The following is a 19,485-nucleotide window of genomic DNA, read 5'->3' on the forward strand; positions in this document are numbered from 1 at the left end:
TGCTCCAGAATGTGTTAGAAATCCTTCCCTGGACAGTAGTGACAGTTACTCCAACAGAATCAATCAAGACCACTGTTTTTGCAGGATGTGTAACAGCAGACAGTTATCTAAACAGTGTTTCACCCTTAAAAATGAAGGTGCTTTAAATGGTTAATTTAGCGATGCCATTAGAGAACCACTTTTGATTCCATAAAGAACCACTTTTGTTTCTTAACATTGCTCAAAGAACCGTTTGAAGCACCTTTATTTTAAAGGGTTCACAACAACTAGGAACTAAGAACTGTTTACATGCTATTTCTATTAAAGATGCAGTGGGCTGGTCATCATCATGGACAGCTGTACCCAGGCATTTGTTGACAAGCTGAGAGAAGTCAACATGTGAGCTGACTAAGGCTGTTTAGCTGGGTGAATAAATCAGGGATATTGTCCTTTAATCTACATTTCTACAGAGAAAATAAAAATGCAGCATGCCCCTAACCCCTTAACACTCCAAGGCTTTTTACATGCTAAGTTGTTTTACTCAGTAACTACAGGGACAACAATGTACAGGGACAGGTACAAACTGGTGGGGCTACTCGTCTGCAATAGAAGTTAGTAGTAACATTTCCGGGCCACTGGCGGGCCATAGGCTTTCTAAGGGGTTAAATGACCTACCATTGTGTAGTTGGTTGGACAACAAATCCTCAGCAACAAAGCTTACAGATCTTTACAGAGCAGTGCTTCCCAAAATGATCCTCAAGGACCTAGATAGTCCAGATTGTTGCTCTAACATAATGCATAGCCATATGGAGTCTCAGAGGACTGGTTTGAGAACCACTGCTTTAGACAATGCTGGGTTGTTTTATTGATAAATGGTAGATTTCTCATGTTATTCCAAGTGGATTTAGTTCCATTTTCTTTATTGGTGCGTTTCTGACAACTAGCAAGCATTTAGCTTTATAAACGAGTTCATTTGCTTTTGGACTAGCTCCAATCAGGAGTAGCTTCCCACTTTTGGCAGTGTTGGGAATTCTTTTAATGCCGTTATTTGAGCAATAGAAACTGCTTGTGTGTCTTTTAAGAGACAATATTTCTCATGCAGATTAGGAGCTAAATTCACAGTTTATTATCTAGCCTACTTTTGGCACTTCGTTCTAAGACTCATTTCCCTCATTTCTTTTTTCCTCCCAGTTTTGGCCTGGCTAAAAAAAAATCATGATCCTGATATTGTGGGATTTTTCTCTCTCACCCTGCCACTGCTTTAACCTTTTGCAACTCTCTCTCCCTGTCTCTTTCTCTCTCTCTCTCCCTTACTTTCTCTCCACTTTGTCTCTGATAGAATATGACAGTTTATTATAATAATATTTTCATGCTTCTATTTAAGGGAGATGCAAGGGAAATCCACCCCCCTACACACACACACACACCGTCAAAAAAAAAAAAAAGACGAATATCTTTCACCCCTATTGGTAAACTGCCCCCAGCCTCCCATCCCCTTTGGATTACTGTGATAGTCCCTGACATAATCGTTATGTAATCTTTGTAATATACCCTACGGTGTCTAAGACAGGGATTTCACTTCCATCCATATTGAGATTTTCACTCCAGTTTCGGATGTGTCAGTCCTGACTAGAAAAGAAGTCTAATGATTGTTGAAGAAACATAAACATACCCTCCCCCATCATAATGTTTTACGGTCAGACCACTGGATATAACATGAATGAATTCATTAAATCTTCTGTATTCTGTAACTCCTCCCCCTCTTTCTGAAGACCTTGCTGTAACACTGTGAAAGACAGGGAAGCACTTGTAAGAACAATAAGCACTAATCAATAGAAGAGATTGCCTCAGGTCCCAGGCTTGTTGGCTGGCTCCAGCGTGGTCCTTAAGGAAGGAATCGATCAATGTTCTCTTATCAGTATCACAGGTTTCAGGTCACAGGACGGTTTATGAGCTTGCTATGCTAATGGGCAAACCACTCGCTAGCGAGTCGATATCTAGTTAACCCTCATATGAAGGCTGTGAATTCAAGGGAATGTGCTGTGTGTGCTGCAATACTAATGCCTAATGCCATAGCTGTTCGTTATCATGTTGGTATCATGCAGTTGGAGAGATGCATAGATTTAGGCTCATATGTGAGAATCTTTGTTTTCTTGGTAGACATTTGACCCAGATACAATTGGACGACATATCTGCGCATCACCTAGAGCATCCAGGTTATGTAAGCACGCTGCATGTGCAACACTTTTTACATTTTAGTTTGTGAATTCAGTTAGTTTTGCACATTTTGGGTAATTTAAACAGGTTATTTGTCCCTGTGTGACAGGTGAATATACTGCACTGACAGTTTTGTATTCTCTCCAGACAACAGGCTGCACTGTACTGTTGTGTTTCTGCGGACACTCACTCTGAGGAGGTGTCAGTAGTCATTGGCATATTGATGTATCTAAGGGGGGGTTGCAGAAGGTCAGAATGTGCTGCAACACTGAAGTCTCAGTAAGATACACAGGTGCAAAGCTATTTAAATCCTAGAATATGTACACTACATGGACAAAAGTATTGGGATGCCTGTTCTTTTGTTGTTTCTTCTGAAACCAAGGGCATTACACTACATTTATCCTGCTCATGTAACTGTCTCTACTGTCCAGAAATGTTGTATGGAGCCTCATCATCATCATCATCATCATTTCAGTGAACTCAGTTTCACTGCTGTGTTTATACCCTTCTAGCCTAGCCTGACTTCTCCACAGGTAATAGACAAGCTGTATGTGAATGCATGCATTTGCCCATCTGTGTCAGCAATGGTTGTGACCTAAACTAGCTGATTGCATTGATTAGAAGGGGTGTTCCCAAATATTTGGACATACAGTGTACTGTTTAAATAGTAATAAGGCCCCAGAGGCCAAAATCACCTCTGTCAAAGAGATCTGTCCTAAAAGATAGGTAATCAGTGTAGTTCTTTCAAAACGGCTTGACATTGCTCTCCCTTTCTTTCATGAGTGTAAAATCTCATTACATTGTAATGCCAACGACACACATCTCTATTTCCCCCCAAAGCCCAACAGCATGTGCTCATTGAAGTGTCTCATTGGATGTCTAGAGGATATTAAAAAGCTGGGCCAAGGCCTTTTTACAACTAAATGAATAGACAACAGATATCCTTCGTTGCTGCCTTTCCAAATGTGCTTCGAAATTATTAATTTATCTAGGAGCACTGTCACAATACATGCTGCTGCATGTTACGAGTCTTGGTGTCATTTTTTTATCTTGATCTCAGATTTCACAGCAAATCAATTCCTCACCATTTATTTTATTTCATTCATGCCATGCCTACACAATCCTCCATGTCAACAATTCTGTGCACATAGACCAAAGTTAATACTGAATGCAGCTGCTGGACTTACGGGTACCAAGAAAACAGTCCTAACCCCTGTTTTATCCTCTCTTCACTGACTTCCAGGCCATTACAGGACCCTATTCAAGGCTATTTTGTTTGTTTTCAAAGCTCAGAATGGACTGTGCCCTTCTTATGTTGCAGACACGCTCCACCCTCACTCTGCTCTTAGATCTTGGAGGTCTTTAGATCAGTTACTTCTGGCTGTTCCAGTTTTAGCTTAAAGGTGACTGTGCTTTTGCAGTCATGGTTCTGAGGCTAAATATTAGAAATTCTACACAGAAGTCATGGTTCGGTTCACACAGTGGTTTGGACATCATGGTTCAGTATGACAAAAGTATTGGGACATCTGCTTGTTAGTTGATTCTCATGAAATCAATGGTATTAAAACAAAAAGGTTTATCCTGCTTTTGTTGGACTGTCTCTACTGTCCAGAGAAGGCTTTAGTGAGGTCAGGATGTTGGATGATCACCATCCCACCTTGTCCCCAATTGCCCAACTCAACCCAAAAGTATTTGGATATTTGATATTTATGTTCATACTCCTGCATTTTGTGCAACTTATATTGTTGTATTGTTTTTATGGGAAGCTCAGCAAAAACAGCAATACACTAATCAATTGTACTTGTAAGAAAAGACCAAAGGCCTAATTTTTTTACTGACTGTGTTTCTGTACAACAAAGGATAAAACAAAGCTCAGGATTTTAACTTCCAATTTGCTGTTTGAAGCAAAGCGCCTAGTTTCTCACAAAGCAGCTTGTTGTGTAACTGCGCAGATGATTCTTACTTTGTGGAATGTGTGTATGGAGAATGAGTTTCTTTGCTTATATAAATGTGATTACCTTTTACTTAACCAGGAAAATCTCACTGAGATTAGAAATCTCTGTCCCAGCCACCAAATTGATCAAATTCTGTCCACATAGACAGACATTATCACTACAAGACAAAACTCAGCCACCCTCCAATTTAAAGAACCATGTAAAACACTGTGACACCGCTTTGCCTGCTTTCACTCCTAGAACATCCTTAAAATGAGTCAAAGACATCATTATCATCATGACAGACCTGGCTCACTGTATTCTCTGACACGTTCATTGTCATGTGTGATTGTGATTGGACTATATGTTCATATATATGTTTGTGGACAGTCCTTCTAATGAATGCATTCTGCTACTTCAAGTAGCACCCATTGCTTACACAAATATGCAAATGCACACGCACAGCTTGTCTAGTTCCATAGAGAAGTATTGTCAATAAAATTGGACTCTCTGGAAAAAAAAAAATTACATATTGGTTTCATTTCTAATGTCAGCATGGGGTAGAGGGGTAGATGGGGCAGGTGTCCCAATACTTTTGTCCATATATTGTATTTTATCATGCTAACAGTATCACAGTGTCACATTGCTCATCCCTAGCCCTAGTTCAGGCTCTTTCACACACCTGTTGCGTTCAGAGAGAAGGGCACTTGCTCACGTACACACAAGCACACACTTGGTCATATGCACACACTTTTTTTTCTGTCTCTCCCCCACTGTGCTGCCACCTGCTTGTTTGTTAGCTCTGGGTCGTCTGGGCCGCCGCTCTCTTTTCCTGTCCAAACACACCCAGGCCCAGTGTGCTGCTGAAGGTCAGGCTGACCGAGTTCATTTTAGTCACCGTTCTCTGATCAGTGGGTGCTCGGATTAATAAGACTGGGTCAGTCCAGCTATACAGTACACTGACCTTAGAGCTCAAACGCAATGTAAACACAAATTACGTGATGCAGTAGATCCTTATATATAAGACCCTTGTCATTGTTTCTTACACTTTCCCTCATGCCCATCTTTTCTCTGTTCTTGTCACCACTGACCTTCCTTGCCCATTCAACCATGCGTTCCTGCCCTTCTCTGTCTTTTTCTAGCTTCACTCGCTCTCTCCCCATGTCTCTCACTTTATATTCTCATGTGCTGGCAGGGGTGGATGCAGGTAGTTTGGGAGTTGGGCTTTCACTCCTAGAATTGAAAGGGCCTTCTAAGCTGAACACAAGTGCAAGTACACACACACACACACACACACACACACACACACACACACACACACACACACACACACATATAAACGTTATTTTATACAATGTCAGGTGGTGGGGTTATATACATACAAGATTTTATTCCTGGTCATTTTGGAGCATTTCTGTTGGCTCATTCATCATGAATTTATGGATGTTGGATGAGCACCACCCCACCTTATCCTTAACTCCCCAAAACATCCCAAAAGTATTGGATGGAGTGCCATCATTCCAGATAACACAGTCCTACTACTCCTCAGCTCAATGCTGGGGGGCTCTATACCCATCTTGCCCACACTTGACGCTAAGCATGGTGCCAATAGGTTCATGTTTATCTGCTCCAGAGAGTACTTGTTCATGTAATGTGAAAAACGTTCATTTTTAACACTTACAGTGTTGATTTAACACTAAAAGTGTTGATTTAACACTGGCATTTGTACTGTGTAGTGTGAAATGTATTCCACACATGCATGTATTCCATTTCATAACTGAATAAAATTTTTCTTAAATTTTGACAGTGTGTGTAAAAAAAAATCACATAAAAAAAATCACATTACAAAGTCATTTGGTTCTAACATTGTCGGGTCTGTTTGTCTCTGCTCAGATATGCACACTTATCTCCTGTATTCTGCATTAAACCTCGGATAGTAAAGATGTATTAGCACTGAGAGTACGGACCTTAGCCCCTGAACCCACTCACTTCCATTTAGACCTTCTGTGCTCTTCACTTCATAACAATTACCGCCAAGCTACTGCAGCTAGTTAACATGCGCCGGCACTGCACTAACACAGGACTGCCATCCACCATCATCATTACCTGCTAAGTACGCAATTTGCTAATGATGAAATATGATTTCCTGCCCTACTGTGTGGAACTGACTTCCCGACTGATGGCAGTTTGTAAAAGAGGCATGGTAAATTAGCCTTCCTGTAGGATTTCCTACCATGGCATGTTTATTCATTTAGCATATCAGTCGACAGCACTTGTAATTTCTGTGCTCTGTTAAATGAAGGCCTTTTTGCCTTTTCGCTCTATATTAATGTCTCTGATTTGAGCGCTTTTAGATTGAGCCCTGTGGTTATGCTTGGACTCAATCCCCCATCAGCCCTTCTAATGGATGTCAGCCATCTTCACGGCCCATTGGGTCTGGCTTGTGGAGTCAGCAGGGAGATGGGCATGGTCAATCGCTCTGAAAGGCCTCGTGCCCTCTAACGGATGTGACATGGATCGTAAATCTTGTGACTGATGGAGAATACAATTTGTTCACTGTTTGACTCCTTTGTTCTTCTTTCCCCTTTCCGAAATGACAGTGCAGCGTTTGGGATTTGGCTTACTCTTGAGGAACGAGAAGCATGTGTTGTTTGCCTTTGTCTGGGAATCGTTTGCTCCCTGGAGAGCATACAAAGCGCAACTGTGACTAACTTTTTACGCACTGCTTTTATACGCAAAATAATAACCCAAAATAAACAAAAACAGCACACTTCAGCTGGCTCCGCAATGCAGAGCGTGGCTCCAACACGAAACGCTAATGCTAGCAACTGTCGGCTTCAGAACAAACGAGGGTATGACTCGTGCATGTTGCTGAATACACAGGCTAAAGCACTTTTCACATCCTGAAGTGGGGTGTGAAAGCTTGTAGTGTGCTGCGTGTATCTCAAAAACTCACACACAGATTGGAGCAGGTGCTCTGGGGCTTGCTGGCCAGAGCTAGACCTGTCAGAGCCTGGGGGCGAGGAAGGGGGTGGAGAAGAGTTTAGCTGCCAGAGAAGAGAGGGCCTGATCCAAGATCAGTGCGTGGGACAGGTGTGCCCTCTATGATCTACGGATACTGATGTGTATAGAGAAGTGTAGGTGTGCACCCTTGTAAAAAGCAGTGGGTTTCCTCAATGTCACAGTATGGATACTGGTGTGAAATGGTAGAAGTGTAGGGGTACACCTGTCCCACACAAGGGTTAGAAATGAGTTCTGTAAGGGTTCTTTAGTAAAGAGAACATCTGAATATTAAAGGGTTCTTTGCCTGGATAACAGGTTTGTCTCTACGATGGAAAGCCTCTCATTTCCCAGGAGCTAGGACTCCCCATCACGCTACCAGTGCTAGGAGGGTGAAGGCTGGCTTGTGCTTCCTCTACATCACATGAAATCAGCCAATTACATCGTTTCAAAGCTCTGCTAACTCAACATCACTGGACAGAGAACGTTAAGCGCTCTATTGTCTTGGTGCCACCTTCAGAGGTCTTGTTGGGCCCATGCCTGAAATGATCTGTTGTGGTGGCACAAGAGAGACCTACTCACCATTAGGCAGGTGGTATTAATGTAATGGCTGAAATCATGTTTATTCTACTTATTTTGCCAAACTATTCCTATTTACAGGTCTCAGACATGTGTGGAAAAAATAACAGGATAAAACTTACTTACTTTACTCATGTGTACACCAGTACCAGATGTGTACACCAGTACAGAGATCTGGTGCCCAGTATTTGGATTGTAAAAATGTAAAAAAAAAACATAAGTGCAGCTTAATTAACACCTAATTTCCATATTCTGTGTTTTCTTCAGTGCAAACTCTCCAAGCGTTTATTAAATCTAAACTAGATCATTTAAACAGGGCTTTATTCAGCATATTCTAAGGGCGAGTTCAACAGTGAGACAAGGACAGAGAGTCTGACATTCAACACACTGTGTTTGGAACAGAAAGGTTACATCTTATGTTGATTGCTAGGAGCTTAAGGTCGCATTAATGAATGAAATTCTATCTGTATGTTGTGGACATGCTAATGAGAGCAGCACTGCCTGTAAACAAAGACCTGAAAGTATGGAATTGTGGAACGTGTTATTAAAAAAAGCATTGCAACACTGGATTCGAGGGGAGAAAGGCAGCCAGAATAAAGTGTGAAATTGAGAGAAAATGAAGTAGATGAGGAGAAGCGAGAGTGGTTAGATGGTGAAAAGCTTTAAATGGTCTCATCTTCCATTCCTGACCTCTTTTGGTTTGCCAGAATGCCAGAATGTCTGTCTCTCTCTCTCTCTCTCTCTCTCTCTCTCTCTCTTTTTTCTGGCCATTTCTCCAAGGTCGGTCATAATGGCAGCGCTTTAAAAAAGCTCCAGTGAATTAGCCTCTAATGAATCTGATAAACCCCAACACACACCACAGCTAGCAACCCCCCCACCTCCACTTTCTCCAATATGCATTTTCTCTTCTTTATGGAAATACGCTTCCATCGATTGTCTTTAATGGATTAATTAAAATCAAACCCACCTAATCAGTGTAGTCTTGATTAAAAAGTTCTCGGTGTAGAGGTGACGAGGCCTTATTGCTAATTATTATGGACATGTTGGTTAATAGGCTTGTTGAATCTCTCCTTATGGAGCTTATTGATGGCATTGCCATTCCTGTGAAAGCTCTGCATGTCTCAGATCATTTAAACGAAGTGTTCGGAGTGTACTTTCAATTCACCTTGAATCAGATCTCTTAAGTCGGGTGGATTGTGTTAGACGCTTTTCTTATCGCTGGTTGTTTCAAATGACAACTTTATCATCAACTAAACAGTTCTATTCCAGTCAGAATTGTTTACATAGTCTGTCAGGTTCAATGCATGTGAATAAAAGCAAACACAATTGCGGGGCTTAAGGACTGCCTTTGTATTTAAATAATCTCTCTTCCTGGGTAATTGTGTTTCCTGCCCAAACACATTCCATTACATGGGCATAAGCACTTTCTTTGCTCTTCAAGGTTGTATTGAAAGAACTTGATTCGGCACTACAGGACTACAGGTTCTTCTGCTTGTGCCTCTTCTTGTTTGAAGATTTCTTTTTCCGCGTCTTTTTTCTTGCATGCTAACCTCATTAGGCACTTAGCCCTGCGGGGCTCTTCCTGTCAACAGAAGGACTCTCTTGATTGCCAATTTTCTTTCCAGTTATTCCATTAAGGTCTTTACACTGACAAGGCCTGGCTCCCTGCCCGAACTTTCTGATTATTGCTGCTTTACAGCCGTATGTGGCTTTACATGTGATGACCACAGGACAGGGCAGGAAGATGGTGTGAAATCAATGTTGCTCTAATTGCTTGTTTTGTCTTGCAGATTAGCTGTGGATTACTTCTTTGATCCCCCAAGAAAGACAAAATACTAATAATCTCACTAATCCCAAAGCTGGTATGAAGTCATGAAGTCATTATTAGTTTTGTGTTCATAATTCATTTTCACTTGATCCTTTTTTTCCTGCCTCTCGTCATGCATGAGAAATAAAGGCATTTCTTATCCTTTTTGCCATGACGTGAATCTGGCAGTTGTTCTATACACTATATGAAAAGTTCAGGATGAATGGACCAATAAAAATGCTCCAACATGATTGAAGAAAATCTTGGTCCACTGGAAGTTAAGAAGGTTCTTTCCTTCTCCTGTAAGCTTGTAATTTGAAGGTTTTTGAGTGACAGCTATGGTAGCTTTGTAATTTTTTTCTGTCCTGACAGGTGCTACCAAAGGTTCTTTGAGCGATCATCCAACGTCCTGACCTCAATGAGGCTCTTGTAGCTGAATGCAATCCAATCCTCACAGCAATGCTCCAAAGTCTAGTACAGAGCCTTGCCTGGACAGTTTAGACAGTTACTCCAACAAAAGCCGGATAAACCTTTTTTAATACCCTTTTTTTAGGATATTTTAGAAGAAACAATGAATGAGCAGATGTCCCATTACTTTTGACTAAATAAAGTGGGGTGAATGCCACATTGTTTACATTCTACATTAAACTCTCTATTTCAGAAAAGCTAAGATTTTTTTATGATAGGAGGCCTTTTAAAGGAAGATCATTCCCCCCTTTTTGGTTCAAGGCGCTCTACGAGTCCCCGGGCTAGGAAGTGTTGGGCCGAGTAGCGATTGGAGTCCTGGCCCCATTACAGCTCCACAATCAGGTCATGTTTAGCAGAGGCCTGTTCACTGCCTGATCACTCTTTAAGCATGTTCACCTGGAGCAAAGCTCTGAGAATGCTTAAAGCAAAACAGGCTGAGAGAAACTTGCTGTTGATTGTAGCTGGATGTTGGAGGCCTGCGGCACTCTGATGTGTAGCTGTTAAGATCTGCTCTTTACTTTCAGGCACACTTCAGTCCTCTGCCAAGCAGAAGGTGTTTTTGAAGGAAGATCACGAAGGCTCCTCTGGAGACCTGAGCTTTGCCCTGAACATTCACTTCAAGTAAAAGATATCACAGCTATCTTAAGAAAGCATTATGACTATTTTTTGCTTCTTTTTTCAGTTCAAAAGCGCCAGCTGCCCTTTACAGTGTGCCATCGTTTCTTGAGAAACGGACTAATTGAAACATTGAAAAGCAAACCTTGCAAGTGTAATTTCTTACATTAGCAGATGTTCTCTAAAGGTGCTATTCTGAGATGATCTGCTCATCTTACAGTACTCTAAATCAGAGGTCTTTAACTGGAGACTCTGGTACTGGATCTTGTGATCATGGGTTCTCTTATTGTAACTGATTGCTCACCTACTGTGGTACAGTACAGTTGTTCCACAAAATGGTTAGGAATACATTGCCTGCTGCCTGAGACTCTGTTATATACAACACTGTGATACTTCAGACTGTTTTAGTGAATGGTGTTAGAACAATGCCAAAGGCTTTATGTTACACAGAAACAAAATATCTTACCCTTTTGGGTACCAGGTATGTAATAGGGCTGTATATTGGCAAGAATCTGGTTATTTCGATATGCGTCAAGATACAGGTGTTATCGTTCAATATATTGTGATACACTGAGATCCTGTAAGCAAGGTGATATAATGATTTATTTTTTAGGAAAACTATTGCACTATACAAAACACACCAATATATATATATATATATATATATATATATATATATATATATATATATATATATATATATATATATGTGTGTGTGTGTATATATATATATATATATATATATATATATATATATATATATATATATAAAAATAAAATCTGAGTAATAGAAAAAAACACAACACAAAATCACTGCCACCGTTGTTTGCATTTTAATATTGATAATATTATTACTGTGATTTTTTTATGTGATCTTAGTTAAGCTGAGGTTGTAGAGAAAAGATATACTGTGGCATTAGTGTGTGTCAAAGTCCGCAATGATAGCACATTGACTCAATATCACTACTGATGCATTAGCTCCATGCTGATCGCTGACCTGACTACTGCATTGCTACTGCTGTGTTAGCTCGCCAGCTGCCTGTCCCAGCCAGCAGTTCTACCACGTAGTAAGCATCGCTTCCATTGTGTTAGCATCAGCCCTGCCCAGAATTGCTATTGTGTTGACCACTGGCACCAGCTTCAGTACTGCAGAGTTAGCATCACTACCAAGGTGTTAGCATCGCTACCACAGTGACTGCTGGCCTTGACATCGCTACCTTCACATCTAAACATTAGTAAATATGTGATCTACATCTTAAGGCTCTGAGGGCAAGGCTTCAGTCCTTTACCAGGCTGGGTCACATGAAATGGGTACATGAAACCTAATAGATGTCATTTCATGCCACAGAAGCTTTTTCATTCCCCTTTGTTGAAATGCCAGACTTACCTGTTTTTTTGTTGTTGAGAATCGATACAGTATTGCAAAGTATAGTGTTGCAACATTTTCATCCACCCCTGCTTTATACAACCATTTTCAAAAAGCTATGAGAACCATTTCCTTTAAAGTGGTGGTTCCAGCCACTTTACCTCAAAACCCTTAACTTTGGGACCCCTACTCTGGGCAGTTTCTACTACTACCTCCCTGAACACCGCTAATTCAGCTCATGAAGGGCTTTATAAGGTGTGATTTAAGATGAAGAATAGTTAAAACTGTTAAAGTTTAGAATCAATACCCTAAAGAAAGGGTTAGTTAGTAGCTCAAATAGAGCTATTTATGTAAATAAGACGTCCTTTTAAATGTTCTGCAAATTATGAAACCCTTTTTAACCCTTATCTAAGGGTTAATGGGTATCCATGGACCACTTGGAAACTTTCTTTTTTAGGAGCGAGTTGTTCCAAAGTAATTTCCGTAAGGCAGTTTTCAGTGCGCAGTGAACCATCTGGAGTGGTTCTTAGAGTGAGTCCTGTTACAAACTAGATGTCTTCAAATCCCACCCAATCATTCTGAGCCTCATTCCCTGTGGGAGCTTAAAGCTAGAGGCCTAAACCTTGTTACCTAAACCTCTAATCCTTGGCTTTAGCTCTTCATTGGTGCCCTGCCCATTTCACCCTGTAGTCTAGGCTTGGCTTCCCCAGACTACTTATTAAAACTCAAACAACTCCTGTGGATCTGGGGCTTCTCGTGCCAGCCCTGGTGGGATCTAAAAATGTTGTAGAGCAGAGCATGGATCACCCAGGCAGGCTTCTGCCATCAGCAGGGTTAGAAGGCAGAGCAGGCTGATCCCTCCCTGAGCTGCGAAAGCACCAGGTGCTATATTTGGCCTCCTCAGCTCCACGCAGGCAGCATCCTGTAATATATGCCTCTTTTTTTGGAAGGAAGGAGGGAGGGAGGGATGAAGGGAGGGGGGAAAGAAGAGTATGGAAAGAGAGAGAGAAGAAGGGAGAGTGTGTCAGCGCTGATTGCGGTTTCACCGCAGTCCCTGCCTGAGCAGCTGAAAGATGGCGCATTTTGTAAAGGTTGAAAAGGGGGACTTAACAGCGTGTTTGACTCGGAACAGGCCTGGCAGGGGGCGAGAGAGAGAGACAGAGTGTGTGTGCCAGCACCTGTGTGTGTGTTTGAAGGGCACACGCAGGACGAGTAGGTAGCTAATGAAGCAGGTTCAGAGCGGATATCAGGAAAGACAGTGAAGACAGGATAAGACAATGCTCATAAATACTTCTAAACTTGAGCACACTCATACATTATGGGGGGAGGTGGGTTGTGTGTGTGTGTGGGGGGGGGATAATGTGGTGATCAATTGCCACACAGTGCATTTTGATACAAATGTTTGTGGACATCCCTTCTAATGAATAAATTCAGCTACTTTAATTAAGTTGCATCCATTGCTGACAGAGACATGCAGAATGCACACACACACACACACAGACACACACACACACACACACACACACACACACACACACACACACACACACACACACACACACACAGCTTGTCTAGTCCCTGTAGAGAAGTACTACCAATGCAATAGGACTCTCTGGAGCAGATAAACATGAACCTATTACCTATTGTGTCAAGTAACGAAGTACAAACACATTCATTAAGTAGAAATTTTGGTTATCTATAATTTTTTTTCAGACGACTTTTTCAAACAATTCATTTTCAGTGTCTTTTCCCAATTGTTCAAATGTTGCTACATATGACATGGTTTATTTACCATTTTATACATAATGAATTCAGAGTGGGTTCCTTACATTTTTACGCAATTATCTGTACTTTCTACTCCTTAAATTTTAAAAATAGCCTCATTACTCCTATTTCATTTCAGATTGTTTTCATTCCGGCTTGTCATCGTTCAAAAAAAGCATATAAGCATTAACATTTTAATATAACATTATAGTCATTATGGCTTTAGAGAAATGTTTTTTTGGGGGAATGTGGGGTAGTGCACTATAAGCTTTGGCTTTATTTTCATTACATACCTTTTACTTTTATATTTGAAGTAGTTTTGAAACCAGTACTTTTACACTTTTACTTGAGTAAAAAGCTTAAAGTGATACTTCAACTTCTATAGAAGTCTTTTTAAACCCTAGTATCCACACTTCTACCTGAGTAATGAATGGGATACTTTTGACACCTTTGACCTATTGGCACCATGCCTAGAACCAGGTGTGAGCTAGAGAGGTATAAACCCCCCGGAATTGAGCTGTGGAGCAGTGGAACTTTTGGGATGAGTTGGGGATGAGATGGGGTGCTGATCATCCAACATTCTGACCTCATTCACAGAAACAATAAATGAGCAGGTGTCCCAATACTTTTGTCCACAACCTCTACAGCAAGTTTTTGAAACCCTGTAAATAAATAAGGTTCTATTTTTAGTTTTATATATTAGTTTTCACTAATAGACAAATTTCACTGCACACCAGATCAAGAAAAGTTGATCTTCCATGCACAGCACATGCAGAGCACACACATTAACACATACATTACAGACAACAAAGATAAGGGGGTCAATACGGACAGGCTCTCTGTCCTTGGGACACAGAGGGAAGTGATCTTGATTCAATTAATTGAACCAATTAACGATCTGTATTCTGCTGTGATGAGCAATTTTCATGCACACATGCAGCAGTGGGGGACAGTGGCAAATGTCAAGCCCTGTGTGTGTTTGTGTGTGGGTATGTGCGTGTGTGAGGGAGAAAAAGATAAAAATGCTCACACAAACATGCACACACACACACACACACACACACACACACACACACACACACACACACACACATATACACACAAACATTGTGCTCCAATTTATCACTGACGCAGTGTTTTTGCCTTCGTTCATTTACACAAATATACGTAGTCAAAACTTTGGATATGCCGGAATTATGGTTTGTGGCTTCCATGTAATGATCGCTCGTTATTTAACTATGCCAAGGTAAATATAGATTTCCATTTAATATTAAAATTTAGCCCTTATTGTCTTATAACTTATAACTGTCTTTTTCCAATTGTTCAAATGTTGCTACATATGATGCATAATGAATTCAGGGTGGGTTCAAGGTGGCATGGTGGCCCCACAGGCAATGCGTGTGTGACACAGCTCCAGGGGCCTGGGGTTGTGGTTTCAATCACTGTGAATCTGTGAGTGATTGCCCCTAGGTCTGAGTGTTCATGTGAATGGTTGTATGTGGTACTCCTGTTTTGGACTTGCACCCTGTCCAGGGGGTATTCCTACCTTTGCCCCAATGATTCCACATAGGCTATGGACCCACCACAACCCTGACCAGGAAGAAGCAGATAAACTTATGGATGGATGGATGGATGGATGGATGGGTTCACTTATGTTTGTTTTGATGTTTAAAATGACAGATATGTGGCTAAATCGTAAGGCTATTTATTCTCTAAACTAAATGAGACTGTATACACTACCACTTCTACTTAATACAATAGCTTCCCCACATGTGAACACATATGTGGTGTGGCCTGAAAGTTTAGAATTTCAACAGTATCTCTCGGGTTGGTTTTATAAATTACAAAAGGTGAGGTGTAGTTTTGTTGTTAGGCATTTAGTGAGAAGAGCTTTGTCAAAGCTCATAACAGCACATTAACCTGGCATCTTGACTAGTGCTCTGAATCACACACATCTGTATAAGGCAGCAATATGCAAAAAGCAGCTGGAGTGTTTCTAAAGTCATTACAAAACACAGAGGAGTGTCCTCATCATTTCTGAGGACTGAATTTTAACTTGTTGGTTAAATTCTTGAAATTCCAAATGGAAGATTATCCAAATAGTATGTTTTTCTGCAGTATCTTCATAGATATATCTAAGCAAGCTATTGGTGAAGCCTTTAGGAGTTAAACAAAGTGTCATATTAACAGATTAACCATCTGCATAAATAGGAATAGGTGTTAGAGGAATCAACCAATCACATTCAAATGAAGAATGGCTTCAAGAAAACATCACTTTTAATCTAGCGCTCTTAAAGCAGCATTATGGAGAATTTGTGTTTCTTGCTCCAGGGCTCCCTCTACAGTCATGAAGTGCAGTTTGCATTTTGCATTTTACAACGACCCCTAAAGGACATGCTTTTCACATGCAGTTCTGGACAAGTTGAGAGATACAGAATCATCATTGAAAGTGAAAGAAGCATGTGGGTCAAGGTGGTAAAGTAAAATTAGAGTGTTGCTCTGCCCTCTTCACCAAAATTGCATACTGTGGTTAGCAGTATAGCAAGCCTGGATTAGCGGCGATAGCTGTGCTGCTACCCCTATTACAAGTCAGTGGAACATCATCACGATTGTGAAGCTGCTATTTTAATAGTGTAAATGCTATATAATGTTGCTTTAAATACAAGCCATGGCCTAAATGTTAAATACATAGACATAAGATAGACAGATAGACAGAATAGTCTGAGTGCAGCACTGCTAAAGCAAACTGGGATTGTTCCTCATTGAGATGAATAAGGAGTTTCAAACTTTACATATTTTAACATAAACTTCTGGGGTTCAGAGACTGCAAAGAACAGAAACAAGGTCTTTTTCATTGTGTTTTTCAGGATATGATTCCTTTAATATCCTTTAATTTAATATTCTTTGTGAGAGATATAATTGTGTTTATTCTTGTAGCCATAACACATCATAAGACTTGCTTTCATTTATTACTTTGTTTTATTCTGCATGATTTGTTATTTTAACAGCATGTTATTGTTTTGTTTGTTTATTCGTTTATTATTATGTCCTCCACCCGTCACATTAGAGAAAGAAGATCTTTCCAATCTATCTTTCTTCTCTTTTCATCTCTCTCTCTTTATCTTTTTTATGTGAGTGAGTGATGATGGTACACAATTGTCCCTCTTTCAAATCACAGGGAAACAGGAGAAACAGGAGGGATTTTCACTGGCTTTACAGTAGCTATTGCTCATCACAGGAGAGGGAGAGAGAGTGACAGAGAGAGTGAGAGAGATGCTGTGAGAGGGAGAGAAAGACAGAGAGAGTGTTTAAGATGTACTGCACACACAAGCTTTCTAGTCTAGCTGTCAGTGTTGTGACTGTTAAAGCACGTTTTGGCTCTGTCCTTACTGAGTATTCAACCACACACCAGCTATCACACACATACACACACACATGGTGATAACATGGTTCATTATAACATATGTAGGCTGGACCTGTCATGATTTATCTCGACACTCCTTCTAATGCATGGATTCAGCCTCTTAAAGTTGCACACACATGCACATACAGCTCTAGTCCCTGTAGAGAAGTATTGCCAATAGAACAGGACTATCTGGGGCACATAAATATGAACTTATTGGCATCATGCCTAATGCCAAATGTGGGCTAGAGGGGTATAAAGCCTCTGCTAACGCTGTTGTTGATGAATGCAGTTACATCCTCACAGCAATCCTCCAAAATCTAGTAGAAAGCCTTCTTCCCTGGCCAGTGGAGACAGTTACTTCAATAATAGCCGGATCAAATATTTTACAATTATCTTGATTCGGAAGAAACAGTGATCGAGTAGGTGTCCCAATACTTTCATGTTGACGTCCATTGAAAGTTCAAAAGACTTTATATAAACTTTATAAAAAAAGAAGAGCACACATGTGGAAACATTGTGCTGTAAAGGGTTAAAAAAGTTGTTAGGCAGAATTTCTTCTACTGCTCATGGTAGCTCTATACAGCCCTGTATAGTCAGTCTGGCAGATTATATCAGCGTGTGTGCAAGTGTGTGTGTGTGTGTGTGCGTGTGTGTGGGAGGGGGTGTGGATGAAGCATCGCTGTAGGTGATTGATGAGAACAGGGAAAGGAATCAATATGAGGAGATTCCTGTTGAGAGAATCAGGGAGATATCGACTGAGAGTGTGCTGAGTAGAAAGCACTGTTCACCATGTAAACCCAAACACTCATACTGTGGGACAATACGATGGTGTGTTACAGTCATTATTGTTGTTGTTGTGATTGTTCACGTCGCGCTACTCTTTTTGGAGAATATTGTGGATAACATCTGTCCTTTTAGAACTAAACATCTGCATGTATCATAACGTAAAGCAATAACAGTTTTATTATCAGTTTTATTAATTATGTAAACAGCTCAGTAGCAAGAAGCTGACAGATTATCTTTAATTTTTTTATTTACTATTTTATTTTGTTCCTTTACAAATAGTTTACTATAGCAAATATGGAATTTAAAATGATAATAATTGATCATTTTAATACATTTAAAATCATCAACATCATTCTGGTTTTTGTCTTTTTTAGCTTGTTTACAAACTTTAAAGTAAAATATTAATATATATAATATAATAATAATATATATATTAATAACATTGTGTAGTATTGTAATGCTGTATTTCTGCTGTATCACATATACTCACATTATACATCAAGGCTTCAGGACGTTTCCTGCTGATGGTCTTCGTTCTTTTCAGAAGAACGAGTGTAATTGCATGGGCAAACTAGAGGGTCATGCTCTACACGCTGCATTGAGCATCAGTGTGTAAAGCTGTCTAATTATTCATCTCATCAGACCTTCACACAGTGAATTGCTGTAATCCAGCACTCTAATCCTCCCTCTGCCTCACACACACACACACACATTCCTGCTGCACTTCTGCATAGAGCGTGTCTGAGTGCAGAGTGGCGATTTCATGCCTTTCTCACACACACAGACACACAGACAGACACACACACACACACTGGTCAACAGGATTTACAGCCCTCCTATGGCAGTAGTCTGTGTGGGGTGCACAGTGTTAGGACATCATTGTCAGGCACTAGTTGGTCATTTATGACAGTGAAGGCCTTTAAAGGCTGAGGTCAGCAGAAAATGATGGTGGTTTCCCAGCATCAGGTCAGCTGCAAAGTGGAGGTCAGGGCCACTCTCAGGGTCTGCAAACTCAGCAAGTGTGTTCTGTGTCCTGCCTGTACCAAAATCACAGACGAGAAATGATAGATGGACAGGTGAATTGATGGATAAATGGATGAATAGATGGGAGAATATATACACTTATGTAGCTAGACAGACAAACAGACAGTTAGACAGATGAGTGGATGGATAGATGGATGGATACGCAGACATACAGACAGACAGATTACCTTAATAATCCCAGAGCAAAACTGGGTAAATGCAAAGCAGAGAAGACACTACTTAGTACTGTGGGGAGAGTGGTGATGAGCTGAAACCTCAACATGTGTTGTTTGTTTAAATGTATGTGCATTTGCTGTTAAATAGCCTCAGGTGTGATCTCAGTCTGCTGAGGCTGCTGGGAGCTCTCCATGGTGCTGCCCAGTGTTCAGTGCAACCACAGGCATTTCTACTAGAGATCTGTCCGTGGTGCTGCATTGGTAGATTCTGCTGACCAAGGTCCGACACCACCTGCTTCACATATATCCATCTGCAAACACGTAAATATGCTCAAACATACAGTTTACAGCCCCCCACCCCACAG

The 19,485-nt window shown here is 40.7% G+C and overlaps 1 protein-coding gene across 1 annotated transcript in view; it reads left to right on the forward strand.

The window, feature by feature from the left end:
- The window catches only part of slc8a4b (solute carrier family 8 member 4b), an 87,901-nt gene that overhangs the window by 20,607 nt on the left and 47,809 nt on the right, over positions 1 to 19,485 (forward strand). The window lies entirely within an intron of this gene.

The sequence above is a fragment of the Salminus brasiliensis genome, chromosome 9, assembly GCF_030463535.1.
Source record: "Salminus brasiliensis chromosome 9, fSalBra1.hap2, whole genome shotgun sequence".
Classification (NCBI taxonomy): Eukaryota; Metazoa; Chordata; class Actinopteri; order Characiformes; family Bryconidae; genus Salminus; species Salminus brasiliensis.